This window comes from Chiloscyllium punctatum, chromosome 46, assembly GCF_047496795.1.
Source record: "Chiloscyllium punctatum isolate Juve2018m chromosome 46, sChiPun1.3, whole genome shotgun sequence".
NCBI classification, from domain to species: domain Eukaryota; kingdom Metazoa; phylum Chordata; class Chondrichthyes; order Orectolobiformes; family Hemiscylliidae; genus Chiloscyllium; species Chiloscyllium punctatum.
In genome coordinates this window covers 49,958,261-49,975,795 of record NC_092784.1, presented here as the reverse complement: position 1 = coordinate 49,975,795, position 17,535 = coordinate 49,958,261, and the positions used below count along the sequence as shown (strand labels likewise).

General features: G+C 42.4%; 1 protein-coding gene across 12 annotated transcripts in view; it reads left to right on the top strand.

Moving 5' to 3' along the window:
- kank2 (KN motif and ankyrin repeat domains 2) overlaps positions 1–17,535 on the top strand; it is a 188,399-nt gene that overhangs the window by 146,195 nt on the left and 24,669 nt on the right. The window lies entirely within an intron of this gene.

The window sequence follows — 17,535 nt, the reverse complement described above, 5'->3', positions numbered from 1 at the left end:
CATGGGTTAGATACAGAGTAAGTCTCTCTCTCTCGAGAGTGCCCTATCAAACATTCCCAGGGCAGGTACAGCACAGGGTTAAATACAGAGTAAAGTTCCCTCTACTCTTTTAAACTGAGAGTAAAGCTTTCTCTATATTGTCCCCATCAAACACTCATAGGACAAATACTACACAAGATTAGATCCAGCATAAAGGTACCTTGCTACTGTCCCCATCAAACACTCCCAGGACAGGTACAGCATTGGGTTCAATACAGAGTATGAGTGGACATAAAATTCTACTCTAGCTTTCAGAAATAACATGTATATGTACCAGCTCGTTAAATTCCTAGTTACTGTACCTGACCAAATGTGTTGTAATAATTGCTATCATGCAATGAACCTTCTTGTCATCTAAGAACAGGACAGCTATAGATCTGTTCTGCGGAAGGATCATATCAGACTCAAAGTGTTAACTCTGTTTCTCTTCTCCAAACATGCTACCGGACCTGCTGAATTTCTCCTGCATTCTCTGTGTTTGTTTCAGATTGTCAGCAGCTGCTGTATATTACCTTTAAATTTTTGTGCATACTCAACAGTGGTATGTCCACTAACAACAATCATTGAGTCTACAGTGGTTAATCCTCTAACACTAATCATTGGTGTACCCTCTAACAATAGTCATTGGGTCCACAGTGGTATATCCGTTAACACTAATCATAGGATCTACAATGGTGTACCGTCTAACAATAATCATTGGATCTTAGTTGTGTACCCTCTAACACTAATCATTGGGATAACATTGGTGTTCCCTCTAACAATAATCATTGGATTTACAGTAGTGTACCCTCTAACACTAATCATTGGGTCTACAGTGGTGTATCCTCTAACACTAATCATTGGGTCTGCAGTGATGTACCCTCTAACACTAATCATTGGGTCTACAGTGATGTACCCTCTAACACTAATCATTGGGTCTACAGTGGTGTATCCTCTAACACTAATCATTGGGTCTACAGTGATGTACCCTCTAACACTAATCATTGGGTCTACAGTGATGTACCCTCTAACACTAATCATTGGGTCTACAGTGATGTACCCTCTAACACTAATCATTGGGTCTACAGTGATGTACCCTCTAACACTAATCATGGGGTCTACAGTGATGTACCCTCTAACACTAATCATTGGGTCTACAGTGATGTACCCTCTAACACTAATCATTGGGTCTACAGTGATGTACCCTCTAACACTAATCATGGGGTCTACAGTAGTGTACCCTCTAACACTAATCATGGGGTCTACAGTGATGTACCCTCTAACAGTAATCATGGGGTCTACAGTGATGTACCCTCTAACACTAATCATTGGGTCTACAGTGATGTACCCTCTAACACTAATCATGGGGTCTACAGTGATGTACCCTCTAACAGTAATCATGGGGTCTACAGTGATGTACCCTCTAACACTAATCATTGGGTCTACAGTGATGTACCCTCTAACACTAATCATTGGGTCTACAGTAGTGTACCCTCTAACACTAATCATTGGGTCTACAGTGATGTACCCTCTAACACTAATCATTGGGTCTACAGTGCTGTACCCTCTAACACTAATCATGGGGTCTACAGTGATGTACCCTCTAACACTAATCATTGGGTCTACAGTGATGTACCCTCTAACACTAATCATTGGGTCTACAGTGATGTACCCTCTAACACTAATCATTGGGTCTACAGTGATGTACCCTCTAACACTAATCATTGGGTCTACAGTGGTGTACCCTCTAACACTAATCATTGGGTCTACAGTGATGTACCCTCTAACACTAATCATTGGGTCTACAGTGATGTACCCTCTAACACTAATCATTGGGTCTACAGTGGTGTACCCTCTAACACTAATCATTGGGTCTACAGTGATGTACCCTCTAACACTAATCATTGGGTCTACAGTGATGTACCCTCTAACACTAATCATTGGGTCTACAGTGATGTACCCTCTAACACTAATCATTGGGTCTACAGTGATGTACCCTCTAACACTAATCATTGGGTCTACAGTGGTGTATCCTCTAACACTAATCATTGGGTCTACAGTGATGTACCCTCTAACACTAATCATTGGGTCTACAGTGATGTACCCTCTAACACTAATCACTGGGTCTACAGTGGTGTATCCTCTAACACTAATCATTGGGTCTACAGTGATGTACCCTCTAACACTAATCATTGGGTCTACAGTGATGTACCCTCTAACACTAATCATTGGGTCTACAGTGGTGTATCCTCTAACACTAATCATTGGGTCTACAGTGGTGTATCCTCTAACACTAATCATTGGGTCTACAGTGATGTACCCTCTAACACTAATCATTGGGTCTACAGTGGTGTATCCTCTAACACTAATCATTGGGTCTACAGTGGTGTATCCTCTAACACTAATCATTGGGTCTACAGTGATGTACCCTCTAACACTAATCATTGGGTCTACAGTGGTGTATCCTCTAACACTAATCATTGGGTCTACAGTGATGTACCCTCTAACACTAATCATGGGGTCTGCAGTGATGTACCCTCTAACACTAATCATTGGGTCTACAGTGGTGTACCCTCTAACACTAATCATTGGGTCTACAGTGATGTACCCTCTAACACTAATCATTGGGTCTGCAGTGGTATACCCTCTAACACTAATCATTGGGTCTACAGTGATGTACCCTCTAACACTAATCATTGGGTCTACAGTGATGTACCCTCTAACACTAATCATGGGGTCTACAGTGATGTACCCTCTAACACTAATCACTGGGTCTACAGTGATGTACCCTCTAACACTAATCATTGGGTCTACAGTGATGTACCCTCTAACACTAATCATTGGGTCTGCAGTGGTATACCCTCTAACACTAATCATGGGGTCTACAGTGATGTACCCTCTAACACTAATCATTGGGTCTACAGTGGTGTATCCTCTAACACTAATCATTGGGTCTACAGTGATGTACCCTCTAACACTAATCATGGGGTCTGCAGTGATGTACCCTCTAACACTAATCATTGGGTCTACAGTGGTGTACCCTCTAACACTAATCATTGGGTCTACAGTGATGTACCCTCTAACACTAATCATTGGGTCTGCAGTGGTATACCCTCTAACACTAATCATGGGGTCTACAGTGATGTACCCTCTAACACTAATCATGGGGTCTGCAGTGATGTACCCTCTAACACTAATCATTGGGTCTACAGTGATGTACCCTCTAACACTAATCATTGGGTCTACAGTGATGTACCCTCTAACACTAATCATTGGGTCTGCAGTGGTATACCCTCTAACACTAATCATTGGGTCTACAGTGGTGTACCCTCTAACACTAATCATTGGGTCTGCAGTGATGTACCCTCTAACACTAATCATTGGGTCTACAGTGATGTACCCTCTAACACTAATCATTGGGTCTACAGTGATGTACCCTCTAACACTAATCATGGGGTCTACAGTGATGTACCCTCTAACACTAATCATTGGGTCTACAGTGATGTACCCTCTAACACTAATCATTGGGTCTACAGTGATGTATCCTCTAACACTAATCATTGGGTCTACAGTGCTGTACCCTCTAACACTAATCATTGGGTCTACAGTGGTATACCCTCTAACACTAATCATTGGGTCTACAGTGATGTACCCTCTAACACTAATCATTGGGTCTACAGTGATGTACCCTCTAACAGTAATCATTGGGTCTACAGTGGTGTACCCTCTAACACTAATCATTGGGTCTACAGTGATGTACCCTCTAACACTAATCATTGGGTCTACAGTGATGTACCCTCTAACACTAATCATTGGGTCTACAGTGGTGTATCCTCTAACACTAATCATTGGGTCTACAGTGATGTACCCTCTAACACTAATCATTGGGTCTACAGTGATGTACCCTCTAACACTAATCATTGGGTCTACAGTGATGTATCCTCTAACACTAATCATTGGGTCTACAGTGCTGTACCCTCTAACACTAATCATTGGGTCTACAGTGGTGTATCCTCTAACACTAATCATTGGGTCTACAGTGATGTACCCTCTAACACTAATCATTGGGTCTACAGTGATGTACCCTCTAACAGTAATCATTGGGTCTACAGTGATGTACCCTCTAACACTAATCATTGGGTCTACAGTGATGTACCCTCTAACACTAATCATTGGGTCTACAGTGGTGTACCCTCTAACACTAATCATTGGGTCTACAGTGATGTACCCTCTAACACTAATCATTGGGTCTACAGTGATGTACCCTCTAACACTAATCATTGGGTCTACAGTGATGTACCCTCTAACACTAATCATTGGGTCTACAGTGCTGTACCCTCTAACACTAATCATTGGGTCTACAGTGGTGTACCCTCTAACACTAATCATTGGGTCTACAGTGGTGTACCCTCTAACACTAATCATTGGGTCTACAGTGATGTACCCTCTAACACTAATCATTGGGTCTACAGTGATGTACCCTCTAACACTAATCATTGGGTCTACAGTGATGTATCCTCTAACACTAATCATTGGGTCTACAGTGCTGTACCCTCTAACACTAATCATTGGGTCTACAGTGGTGTATCCTCTAACACTAATCATTGGGTCTACAGTGCTGTACCCTCTAACACTAATCATGGGGTCTACAGTGATGTACCCTCTAACACTAATCATTGGGTCTACAGTGATGTACCCTCTAACACTAATCATTGGGTCTACAGTGATGTATCCTCTAACACTAATCATTGGGTCTACAGTGCTGTACCCTCTAACACTAATCATTGGGTCTACAGTGGTGTATCCTCTAACACTAATCATTGGGTCTACAGTGATGTACCCTCTAACACTAATCATTGGGTCTACAGTGATGTACCCTCTAACAGTAATCATTGGGTCTACAGTGATGTACCCTCTAACACTAATCATTGGGTCTACAGTGATGTACCCTCTAACACTAATCATTGGGTCTACAGTGGTGTACCCTCTAACACTAATCATTGGGTCTACAGTGATGTACCCTCTAACACTAATCATTGGGTCTACAGTGATGTACCCTCTAACACTAATCATTGGGTCTACAGTGATGTACCCTCTAACACTAATCATGGGGTCTACAGTGGTGTACCCTCTAACACTAATCATTGGGTCTACAGTGGTATACCCTCTAACACTAATCATTGGGTCTACAGTGGTGTATCCTCTAACACTAATCATTGGGTCTACAGTGATGTACCCTCTAACACTAATCATGGGGTCTACAGTGGTGTACCCTCTAACACTAATCATTGGGTCTACAGTGGTATACCCTCTAACACTAATCATTGGGTCTACAGTGGTGTATCCTCTAACACTAATCATTGGGTCTACAGTGATGTACCCTCTAACACTAATCATTGGGTCTACAGTGATGTACCCTCTAACACTAATCATTGGGTCTACAGTGGTGTACCCTCTAACACTAATCATTGGGTCTACAGTGATGTACCCTCTAACACTAATCATTGGGTCTACAGTGGTGGACCCTCTAACAACAATCATTGGGTCTACAATGGTGTATCCTTTAACATTAATCATGAAGCCTACAGTGGTGTACCCTCTAACAATAATCATGGGATCTAAGTGGTATACCCTCGAACAATAATCATTAGGTCTACAGTGGTGTACCCTCTAACACGAATAATTGAGTCTTCAGTCGTGTACCCTCTAACACTAATCATGGAGTCTACAGTAGTGTACCCGCTAACAATAATCGTTGGGTCAACAGTGGTGTATCTTCTAACACTAACCTTTGGGTCTACAGTGGTGTATCCTCTAACACTAATCATTGGGTCTACAGTGGTGTACCCTCTAACACTAATCATGGGGTCTACAGTGATGTACCCTCTAACAGTAATCATGGAGTCTACAGTAGTGTACCCGCTAACAATAATCGTTGGGTCAACAGTGGTGTATCCTCTAACACTAATCATTGGGTCTACAGTGGTGTATCCTCTAACACTAATCATTGGGTCTACAGTGGTGTACCCTCTAACACTAATCATGGGGTCTACAGTGGTATACCCTCTAACAGTAATCATTGGGTCTACAGTGATGTACCCTCTAACACTAATCATTGGGTCTACAGTGGTGTATCCTCTAACACTAATCATTGGGTCTACAGTGATGTACCCTCTAACACTAATCATTGGGTCTACAGTGGTGTATCCTCTAACACTAATCATTGGGTCTACAGTGATGTACCCTCTAACACTAATCATTGGGTCTACAGTGGTGTATCCTCTAACACTAATCATTGGGTCTACAGTGGTATACCCTCTAACACTAATCATTGGGTCTACAGTGGAGTACCCTCTAACACTAATCATGGGGTCTACAGTGGTGTATCCTCTAACACTAATCATTGGGTCTACAGTGATGTATCCTCTAACACTAATCATTGGGTCTACAGTGATGTACCCTCTAACACTAATCATTGGGTCTACAGTGATGTACCCTCTAACACTAATCATTGGGTCTACAGTGATGTACCCTCTAACACTAATCATTGGGTCTACAGTGATGTACCCTCTAACACTAATCATTGGGTCTACAGTGATGTACCCTCTAACACTAATCATTGGGTCTACAGTGATGTACCCTCTAACACTAATCATTGGGTCTACAGTGATGTACCCTCTAACACTAATCATTGGGTCTACAGTGATGTACCCTCTAACACTAATCATTGGGTCTACAGTGATGTACCCTCTAACACTAATCATTGGGTCTACAGTGATGTACCCTCTAACACTAATCATTGGGTCTACAGTGGTGTACCCTCTAACACTAATCATTGGGTCTACAGTGATGTACCCTCTAACACTAATCATTGGGTCTACAGTGGTGTATCCTCTAACACTAATCATTGGATCTATAGTGGTGTATCCTCTAAGAATAATCATTGGGTCTACAGTGGTGTACCCTCTAACACTAATCATTGGGTCTACAGTGATGTACCCTCTAACAGTAATCATTGGGTCTACAGTGATGTAACCTCTAACACTAATCATTGGGTCTGCAGTGATGTACCCTCTAACACTAATCACTGGGTCTACAGTGATGTATCCTCTAACACTAATCATTGGGTCTACAGTGGTATACCCTCTAACACTAATCATTGGGTCTACAGTGATGTATCCTCTAACACTAATCATTGGGTCTACAGTGATGTATCCTCTAACACTAATCACTGGGTCTACAGTGGTGTACCCTCTAACACTAATCATTGGGTCTACAGTGATGTACCCTCTAACAGTAATCATGGGGTCTGCAGTGGTGTATCCTCTAATGTTAATCACTGGGTCTGCAGAGTTGTACCCTGTAACAATATTCATTGTGTCTACAGTAGTGTATCCTCTAACATTAATCACTGGGTCTACAGTGATGTACCCTCTAACACTAATCATGGGGTCTACAGTGATGTACCCTCTAACACTAATCATTGGGTCTACAGTGATGTACCCTCTAACACTAATCATTGGGTCTACAGTGATGTATCCTCTAACACTAATCATTGGGTCTACAGTGGTATACCCTCTAACACTAATCATTGGGTCTACAGTGGTGTATCCTCTAACACTAATCATTGGGTCTACAGTGATGTACCCTCTAACACTAATCATTGGGTCTACAGTGATGTATCCTCTAACACTAATCATTGGGTCTACAGTGGTGTACCCTCTAACAGTAATCATGGGGTCTACAGTAGTGTATCCTCTAACATTAATCACTGGGTCTACAGTGGTGTACCCTCTAACACTAATCATGGGGTCTGCAGTGATGTATCCTCTAACACTAATCATTGGGTCTACAGTGGTGTATCCTCTAACACTAATCATTGGGTCTACAGTGATGTACCCTCTAACAGTAATCATGGGGTCTGCAGTGGTGTATCCTCTAATGTTAATCACTGGGTCTGCAGAGTTGTACCCTGTAACAATATTCATTGGGTCTACAGTGGTGTATCCTCTAACACTAATCATGGGGTCTACAGTGGTGTACCCTCTAACACTAATCATTGGGTCTACAGTGATGTACCCTCTAACACTAATCATTGGGTCTACAGTGGTGTACCCTCTAACACTAATCATTGGGTCTACAGTGATGTACCCTCTAACACTAATCATTGGGTCTACAGTGGTGTACCCTCTAACACTAATCATTGGGTCTACAGTGCTGTACCCTCTAACACTAATCATGGGGTCTACAGTGGTATACCCTCTAACACTAATCATGGGGTCTACAGTGATGTACCCTCTAACACTAATCATTGGGTCTACAGTGATGTATCCTCTAACACTAATCATTGGGTCTACAGTGATGTACCCTCTAACACTAATCATTGGGTCTACAGTGGTGTACCCTCTAACACTAATCATTGGGTCTACAGTGATGTATCCTCTAACACTAATCATGGGGTCTACAGTGGTATACCCTCTAACACTAATCATGGGGTCTACAGTGATGTACCCTCTAACACTAATCATTGGGTCTACAGTGATGTATCCTCTAACACTAATCATGGGGTCTACAGTGGTATACCCTCTAACACTAATCATTGGGTCTACAGTGATGTACCCTCTAACACTAATCATTGGGTCTACAGTGGTGTACCCTCTAACACTAATCATTGGGTCTACAGTGATGTACCCTCTAACACTAATCATTGGGTCTACAGTGGTGTACCCTCTAACACTAATCATTGGGTCTACAGTGATGTATCCTCTAACACTAATCATTGGGTCTACAGTGATGTATCCTCTAACACTAATCATTGGGTCTACAGTGGTGTACCCTCTAACACTAATCATGGGGTCTACAGTGGTGTACCCTCTAACACTAATCATTGGGTCTACAGTGATGTACCCTCTAACACTAATCATGGGGTCTACAGTGATGTACCCTCTAACAGTAATCATTGGGTCTACAGTGATGTACCCTCTAACAGTAATCATTGGGTCTACAGTGATGTACCCTCTAACACTAATCATGGGGTCTACAGTGGTGTACCCTCTAACACTAATCATTGGGTCTACAGTGATGTACCCTCTAACAGTAATCATGGGGTCTACAGTGGTGTACCCTCTAACACTAATCATTGGGTCTACAGTGATGTACCCTCTAACACTAATCATGGGGTCTACAGTGGTGTACCCTCTAACACTAATCATTGGGTCTACAGTGATGTACCCTCTAACACTAATCATTGGGTCTACAGTGGTATACCCTCTAACACTAATCATTGGGTTTACTGTGGTGTACCCTCTAACACTAATCATTGGGTCTACAGTGATGTACCCTCTAACACTAATCATTGGGTCTACAGTGGTGTATCCTCTAACACTAATCATGGGGTCTGCAGTGATGTACCCTCTAACACTAATCATTGGGTCTACACTGGTGTATCCTCTAACACTAATCATGGGGTCTGCAGTGATGTACCCTCTAACACTAATCATTGGGTCTGCAGTGATGTACCCTCTAACACTAATCATTGGGTCTACAGTGATGTACCCTCTAACACTAATCATTGGGTCTACAGTGGTGTATCCTCTAACACTAATCATTGGGTCTACAGTGGTGTATCCTCTAACACTAATCATGGGGTCTACAGTGATGTACCCTCTAACACTAATCATTGGGTCTACAGTGATGTACCCTCTAACACTAATCATTGGGTCTGCAGTGATGTACCCTCTAACACTAATCATTGGGTCTACAGTGATGTACCCTCTAACACTAATCATTGGGTCTACAGTGATGTACCCTCTAACACTAATCATTGGGTCTACAGTGATGTACCCTCTAACACTAATCATTGGGTCTACAGTGATGTACCCTCTAACACTAATCATTGGGTCTACAGTGATGTACCCTCTAACACTAATCATTGGGTCTGCAGTGATGTACCCTCTAACACTAATCATGGGGTCTACAGTGGTATACCCTGTAACACTAATCATTGGGTCTACAGTGATGTACCCTCTAACACTAATCATTGGGTCTACAGTGGTGTATCCTCTAACACTAATCATTGGGTCTACAGTGGTGTATCCTCTAACACTAATCACTGGGTCTACAGTGATGTACCCTCTAACACTAATCATTGGGTCTACAGTGATGTACCCTCTAACAGTAATCATTGGGTCTACAGTGATGTACCCTCTAACACTAATCATGGGGTCTGCAGTGATGTACCCTCTAACACTAATCATTGGGTCTACAGTGATGTACCCTCTAACACTAATCATTGGGTCTACAGTGGTGTACCCTCTAACACTAATCATTGGGTCTACAGTGATGTACCCTCTAACACTAATCATTGGGTCTACAGTGGTGTATCCTCTAACACTAATCATTGGGTCTACAGTGGTGTACCCTCTAACACTAATCATGGGGTCTACAGTGATGTACCCTCTAACAGTAATCATTGGGTCTACAGTGATGTACCCTCTAACACTAATCACTGGGTCTACAGTGGTGTACCCTCTAACACTAATCATTGGGTCTACAGTGATGTACCCTCTAACACTAATCATGGGGTCTACAGTGATGTACCCTCTAACACTAATCATTGGGTCTACAGTGGTGTATCCTCTAACACTAATCATGGGGTCTACAGTGATGTACCCTCTAACAGTAATCATTGGGTCTACAGTGGTGTACCCTCTAACACTAATCATTGGGTCTACAGTGATGTACCCTCTAACACTAATCATTGGGTCTACAGTGGTGTACCCTCTAACACTAATCGTGGGGTCTACAGTGATGTACCCTCTAACAGTAATCATTGGGTCTACAGTGATGTATCCTCTAACACTAATCATGGGGTCTACAGTGGTGTATCCTCTAACACTAATCATTGGGTCTACAGTGATGTACCCTCTAACACTAATCATTGGGTCTACAGTGGTGTATCCTCTAACACTAATCATTGGGTCTACAGTGATGTACCCTCTAACACTAATCATTGGGTCTACAGTGGTGTACCCTCTAACACTAATCATTGGGTCTACAGTGGTGTACCCTCTAACACTAATCATTGGGTCTACAGTGGTGTACCCTCTAACACTAATCATTGGGTCTACAGTGATGTACCCTCTAACACTAATCATTGGGTCTACAGTGGTGTACCCTCTAACACTAATCATTGGGTCTACAGTGGTGTACCCTCTAACAGTAATCATTGGGTCTACAGTGGTGTACCCTCGAACACTAATCATTGGGTCTACAGTGATGTACCCTCTAACACTAATCATTGGGTCTGCAGTGATGTACCCTCTAACACTAATCATTGGGTCTACAGTGGTATACCCTCTAACAGTAATCATTGGGTCTACAGTGATGTACCCTCTAACACTAATCATTGGGTCTACAGTGGTGTATCCTCTAACACTAATCATTGGGTCTACAGTGATGTACCCTCTAACACTAATCATTGGGTCTACAGTGGTGTATCCTCTAACACTAATCATTGGGTCTACAGTGATGTACCCTCTAACACTAATCATTGGGTCTACAGTGATGTACCCTCTAACACTAATCATGGGGTCTGCAGTGATGTACCCTCTAACACTAATCATTGGGTCTACAGTGATGTACCCTCTAACACTAATCATTGGGTCTACAGTGGTGTATCCTCTAACACTAATCATTGGGTCTACAGTGATGTACCCTCTAACACTAATCATTGGGTCTACAGTGATGTACCCTCTAACACTAATCATTGGGTCTACAGTGGTGTATCCTCTAACACTAATCATTGGGTCTACAGTGGTGTATCCTCTAACACTAATCATTGGGTCTACAGTGATGTACCCTCTAACACTAATCATTGGGTCTACAGTGGTATACCCTCTAACACTAATCATTGGGTCTACAGTGGTATACCCTCTAACACTAATCATTGGGTCTACAGTGGTATACCCTCTAACACTAATCATTGGGTCTACAGTGGTATACCCTCTAACACTAATCACTGGGTCTACAGTGGTGTACCCTCTAACACTAATCATGGGGTCTACAGTGGTATACCCTCTAACACTAATCATTGGGTCTACAGTGGTATACCCTCTAACACTAATCATGGGGTCTACAGTGGTATACCCTCTAACACTAATCATTGGGTCTACAGTGATGTACCCTCTAACACTAATCATTGGGTCTACAGTGGTGTATCCTCTAACACTAATCATGGGGTCTACAGTGGTATACCCTCTAACACTAATCATTGGGTCTACAGTGATGTACCCTCTAACACTAATCATGGGGTCTGCAGTGATGTACCCTCTAACACTAATCATTGGGTCTACAGTGATGTACCCCCTAACAGTAATCATTGGGTCTACAGTGATGTACCCTCTAACACTAATCATTGGGTCTACAGTGGTGTATCCTCTAACACTAATCATTGGGTCTACAGTGATGTACCCTCTAACACTAATCACTGGGTCTACAGTGATGTACCCTCTAACACTAATCATTGGGTCTACAGTGATGTACCCTCTAACACTAATCATTGGGTCTACAGTGGTATACCCTCTAACACTAATCATGGGGTCTACAGTGATGTACCCTCTAACACTAATCATGGGGTCTACAGTGATGTACCCTCTAACAGTAATCATTGGGTCTACAGTGATGTACCCTCTAACACTAATCATTGGGTCTACAGTGATGTACCCTCTAACACTAATCATTGGGTCTACAGTGATGTACCCTCTAACACTAATCATTGGGTCTACAGTGGTGTACCCTCTAACACTAATCATTGGGTCTACAGTGGTATACCCTCTAACACTAATCATTGGGTCTACAGTGGTATACCCTCTAACACTAATCATTGGGTCTACAGTGGTATACCCTCTAACACTAATCATTGGGTCTACAGTGGTATACCCTCTAACACTAATCATTGGGTCTACAGTGGTATACCCTCTAACACTAATCATTGGGTCTACAGTGGTATACCCTCTAACACTAATCATTGGGTCTACAGTGGTATACCCTCTAACAGTAATCATTGGGTCTACAGTGGTATACCCTCTAACACTAATCATTGGGTCTACAGTGATGTACCCTCTAACACTAATCATTGGGTCTACAGTGATGTACCCTCTAACACTAATCATTGGGTCTACAGTGGTGTACCCTCTAACACTAATCATTGGGTCTACAGTGATGTACCCTCTAACACTAATCATTGGGTCTACAGTGATGTACCCTCTAACACTAATCATTGGGTCTACAGTGGTGTACACTCTAACACTAATCATTGGGTCTACAGTGGTATACCCTCTAACACTAATCATTGGGTCTACAGTGGTGTACCCTCTAACAGTAATCATTGGGTCTACAGTGGTATACCCTCTAACACTAATCATTGGGTCTACAGTGATGTACCCTCTAACACTAATCATGGGGTCTACAGTGGTGTATCCTCTAACACTAATCATTGGGTCTACAGTGGTATACCCTCTAACACTAATCATTGGGTCTACAGTGGTATACCCTCTAACACTAATCATTGGGTCTACAGTGATGTACCCTCTAACACTAATCATTGGGTCTACAGTGGTGTATCCTCTAACACTAATCATGGGGTCTACAGTGGTATACCCTCTAACACTAATCATTGGGTCTACAGTGGTATACCCTCTAACACTAATCATGGGGTCTACAGTGGTATACCCTCTAACACTAATCATTGGGTCTACAGTGATGTACCCTCTAACACTAATCATTGGGTCTACAGTGGTGTATCCTCTAACACTAATCATGGGGTCTACAGTGGTATACCCTCTAACACTAATCATTGGGTCTACAGTGATGTACCCTCTAACACTAATCATGGGGTCTGCAGTGATGTACCCTCTAACACTAATCATTGGGTCTACAGTGATGTACCCTCTAACACTAATCATTGGGTCTACAGTGATGTACCCTCTAACACTAATCATTGGGTCTACAGTGGTATACCCTCTAACACTAATCATTGGGTCTACAGTGGTGTACCCTCTAACAGTAATCATTGGGTCTACAGTGGTATACCCTCTAACACTAATCATTGGGTCTACAGTGATGTACCCTCTAACACTAATCATGGGGTCTACAGTGGTGTATCCTCTAACACTAATCATTGGGTCTACAGTGGTATACCCTCTAACACTAATCATTGGGTCTACAGTGGTATACCCTCTAACACTAATCATTGGGTCTACAGTGGTATACCCTCTAACACTAATCATTGGGTCTACAGTGGTATACCCTCTAACACTAATCATTGGGTCTACAGTGGTGTATCCTCTAACACTAATCATGGGGTCTACAGTGGTATACCCTCTAACACTAATCATTGGGTCTACAGTGGTATACCCTCTAACACTAATCATGGGGTCTACAGTGGTATACCCTCTAACACTAATCATTGGGTCTACAGTGATGTACCCTCTAACAGTAATCATTGGGTCTACAGTGATGTACCCTCTAACACTAATCATGGGGTCTGCAGTGATGTACCCTCTAACACTAATCATGGGGTCTACAGTGATGTACCCTCTAACACTAATCATTGGGTCTACAGTGGTGTACCCTCTAACACTAATCATTGGGTCTACAGTGATGTACCCTCTAACACTAATCATGGGGTCTACAGTGATGTACCCTCTAACAGTAATCATTGGGTCTACAGTGATGTACCCTCTAACACTAATCATTGGGTCTACAGTGGTGTATCCTCTAACACTAATCATTGGGTCTACAGTGATGTACCCTCTAACACTAATCACTGGGTCTACAGTGATGTACCCTCTAACACTAATCATGGGGTCTACAGTGATGTACCCTCTAACACTAATCATTGGGTCTACAGTGATGTACCCTCTAACACTAATCATTGGGTCTACAGTGATGTACCCTCTAACACTAATCATGGGGTCTACAGTGATGTACCCTCTAACACTAATCATTGGGTCTACAGTGATGTACCCTCTAACACTAATCATGGGGTCTACAGTGATGTACCCTCTAACACTAATCATTGGGTCTACAGTGATGTACCCTCTAACACTAATCATGGGGTCTACAGTGATGTACCCTCTAACACTAATCATTGGGTCTACAGTGATGTACCCTCTAACACTAATCATTGGGTCTACAGTGATGTACCCTCTAACACTAATCATTGGGTCTACAGTGATGTACCCTCTAACACTAATCATGGGGTCTACAGTGATGTACCCTCTAACACTAATCATTGGGTCTACAGTGATGTACCCTCTAACACTAATCATGGGGTCTACAGTGGTATACCCTCTAACACTAATCATTGGGTCTACAGTGATGTACCCTCTAACACTAATCATTGGGTCTACAGTGATGTACCCTCTAACACTAATCATTGGGTCTACAGTGGTGTATCCTCTAACACTAATCATTGGGTCTACAGTGATGTACCCTCTAACAATAATCATTGGGTCTACAGTGGTGTATCCTCTAAGAATAATCATTGGGTCTACAGTGATGTACCCTCTAACAGTAATCATGGGGTCTACAGTGATGTACCCTCTAACACTAATCATGGGGTCTACAGTGGTGTACCCTCTAACACTAATCATTGGGTCTACAGTGGTGTATCCTCTAACACTAATCATTGGGTCTACAGTGATGTACCCTCTAACACTAATCATTGGGTCTACAGTGATGTACCCTCTAACACTAATCATGGGGTCTACAGTGGTGTACCCTCTAACACTAATCATTGGGTCTACAGTGATGTACCCTCTAACACTAATCATTGGGTCTACAGTGATGTACCCTCTAACAGTAATCATTGGGTCTACAGTGATGTACCCTCTAACACTAATCATGGGGTCTACAGTGGTGTACCCTCTAACACTAATCATTGGGTCTACAGTGATGTACCCTCTAACAGTAATCATTGGGTCTACAGTGATGTACCCTCTAACACTAATCATTGGGTCTACAGTGGTGTATCCTCTAAGAATAATCATTGGGTCTACAGTGATGTACCCTCTAACAGTAATCATGGGGTCTACAGTGATGTACCCTCTAACACTAATCATTGGGTCTACAGTGATGTACCCTCTAACACTAATCACTGGGTCTACAGTGATGTACCCTCTAACACTAATCATGGGGTCTACAGTGATGTACCCTCTAACACTAATCATGGGGTCTACAGTGATGTACCCTCTAACACTAATCATGGGGTCTACAGTGATGTACCCTCTAACACTAATCATGGGGTCTACAGTGATGTACCCTCTAACACTAATCATTGGGTCTACAGTGGTATACCCTCTAACACTAATCACTGGGTCTACAGTGATGTACCCTCTAACACTAATCATTGGGTCTACAGTGGTGTATCCTCTAACAGTAATCATTGGGTCTACAGTGATGTACCCTCTAACACTAATCTTTGGGTCTGCAGTGATGTACCCTCTAACACTAATCTTTGGGTCTGCAGTGATGTACCCTCTAACACTAATCTTTGGGTCTACAGTGGTATACCCTCTAACACTAATCATTGGGTCTACAGTGCTGTATCCTCTAACACTAATCATTGGGTCTACAGTGGTATACCCTCTAACACTAATCATTGGGTCTACAGTGATGTACCCTCTAACACTAATCATTGGGTCTGCAGTGATGTACCCTCTAACACTAATCATTGGGTCTACAGTGATGTACCCTCTAACACTAATCATTGGGTCTACAGTGATGTACCCTCTAACACTAATCATTGGGTCTACAGTGATGTACCCTCTAACACTAATCATTGGGTCTACAGTGATGTACCCTCTAACAGTAATCATTGGGTCTACAGTGATGTATCCTCTAACACTAATCATTGGGTCTACAGTGATGTACCCTCTAACACTAATCATTGGGTCTACAGTGATGTACCCTCTAACACTAATCATTGGGTCTGCAGTGATGTACCCTCTAACACTAATCATTGGGTCTACAGTGATGTACCCTCTAACACTAATCATTGGGTCTACAGTGGTGTATCCTCTAACACTAATCATTGGGTCTGCAGTGGTGTATCCTCTAACACTAATCATGGGGTCTACAGTGATGTACCCTCTAACACTAATCATTGGGTCTACAGTGATGTACCCTCTAACACTAATCATTGGGTCTACAGTGGTGTATCCTCTAACACTAATCATTGGGTCTACAGTGATGTACCCTCTAACACTAATCATTGGGTCTACAGTGATGTACCCTCTAACACTAATCATTGGGTCTACAGTGATGTACCCTCTAACACTAATCATTGGGTCTACAGTGATGTACCCTCTAACACTAATCATTGGGTCTACAGTGATGTACCCTCTAACACTAATCATTGGGTCTACAGTGATGTACCCTCTAACACTAATCATTGGGTCTACAGTGATGTACCCTCTAACACTAATCATTGGGTCTACAGTGATGTACCCTCTA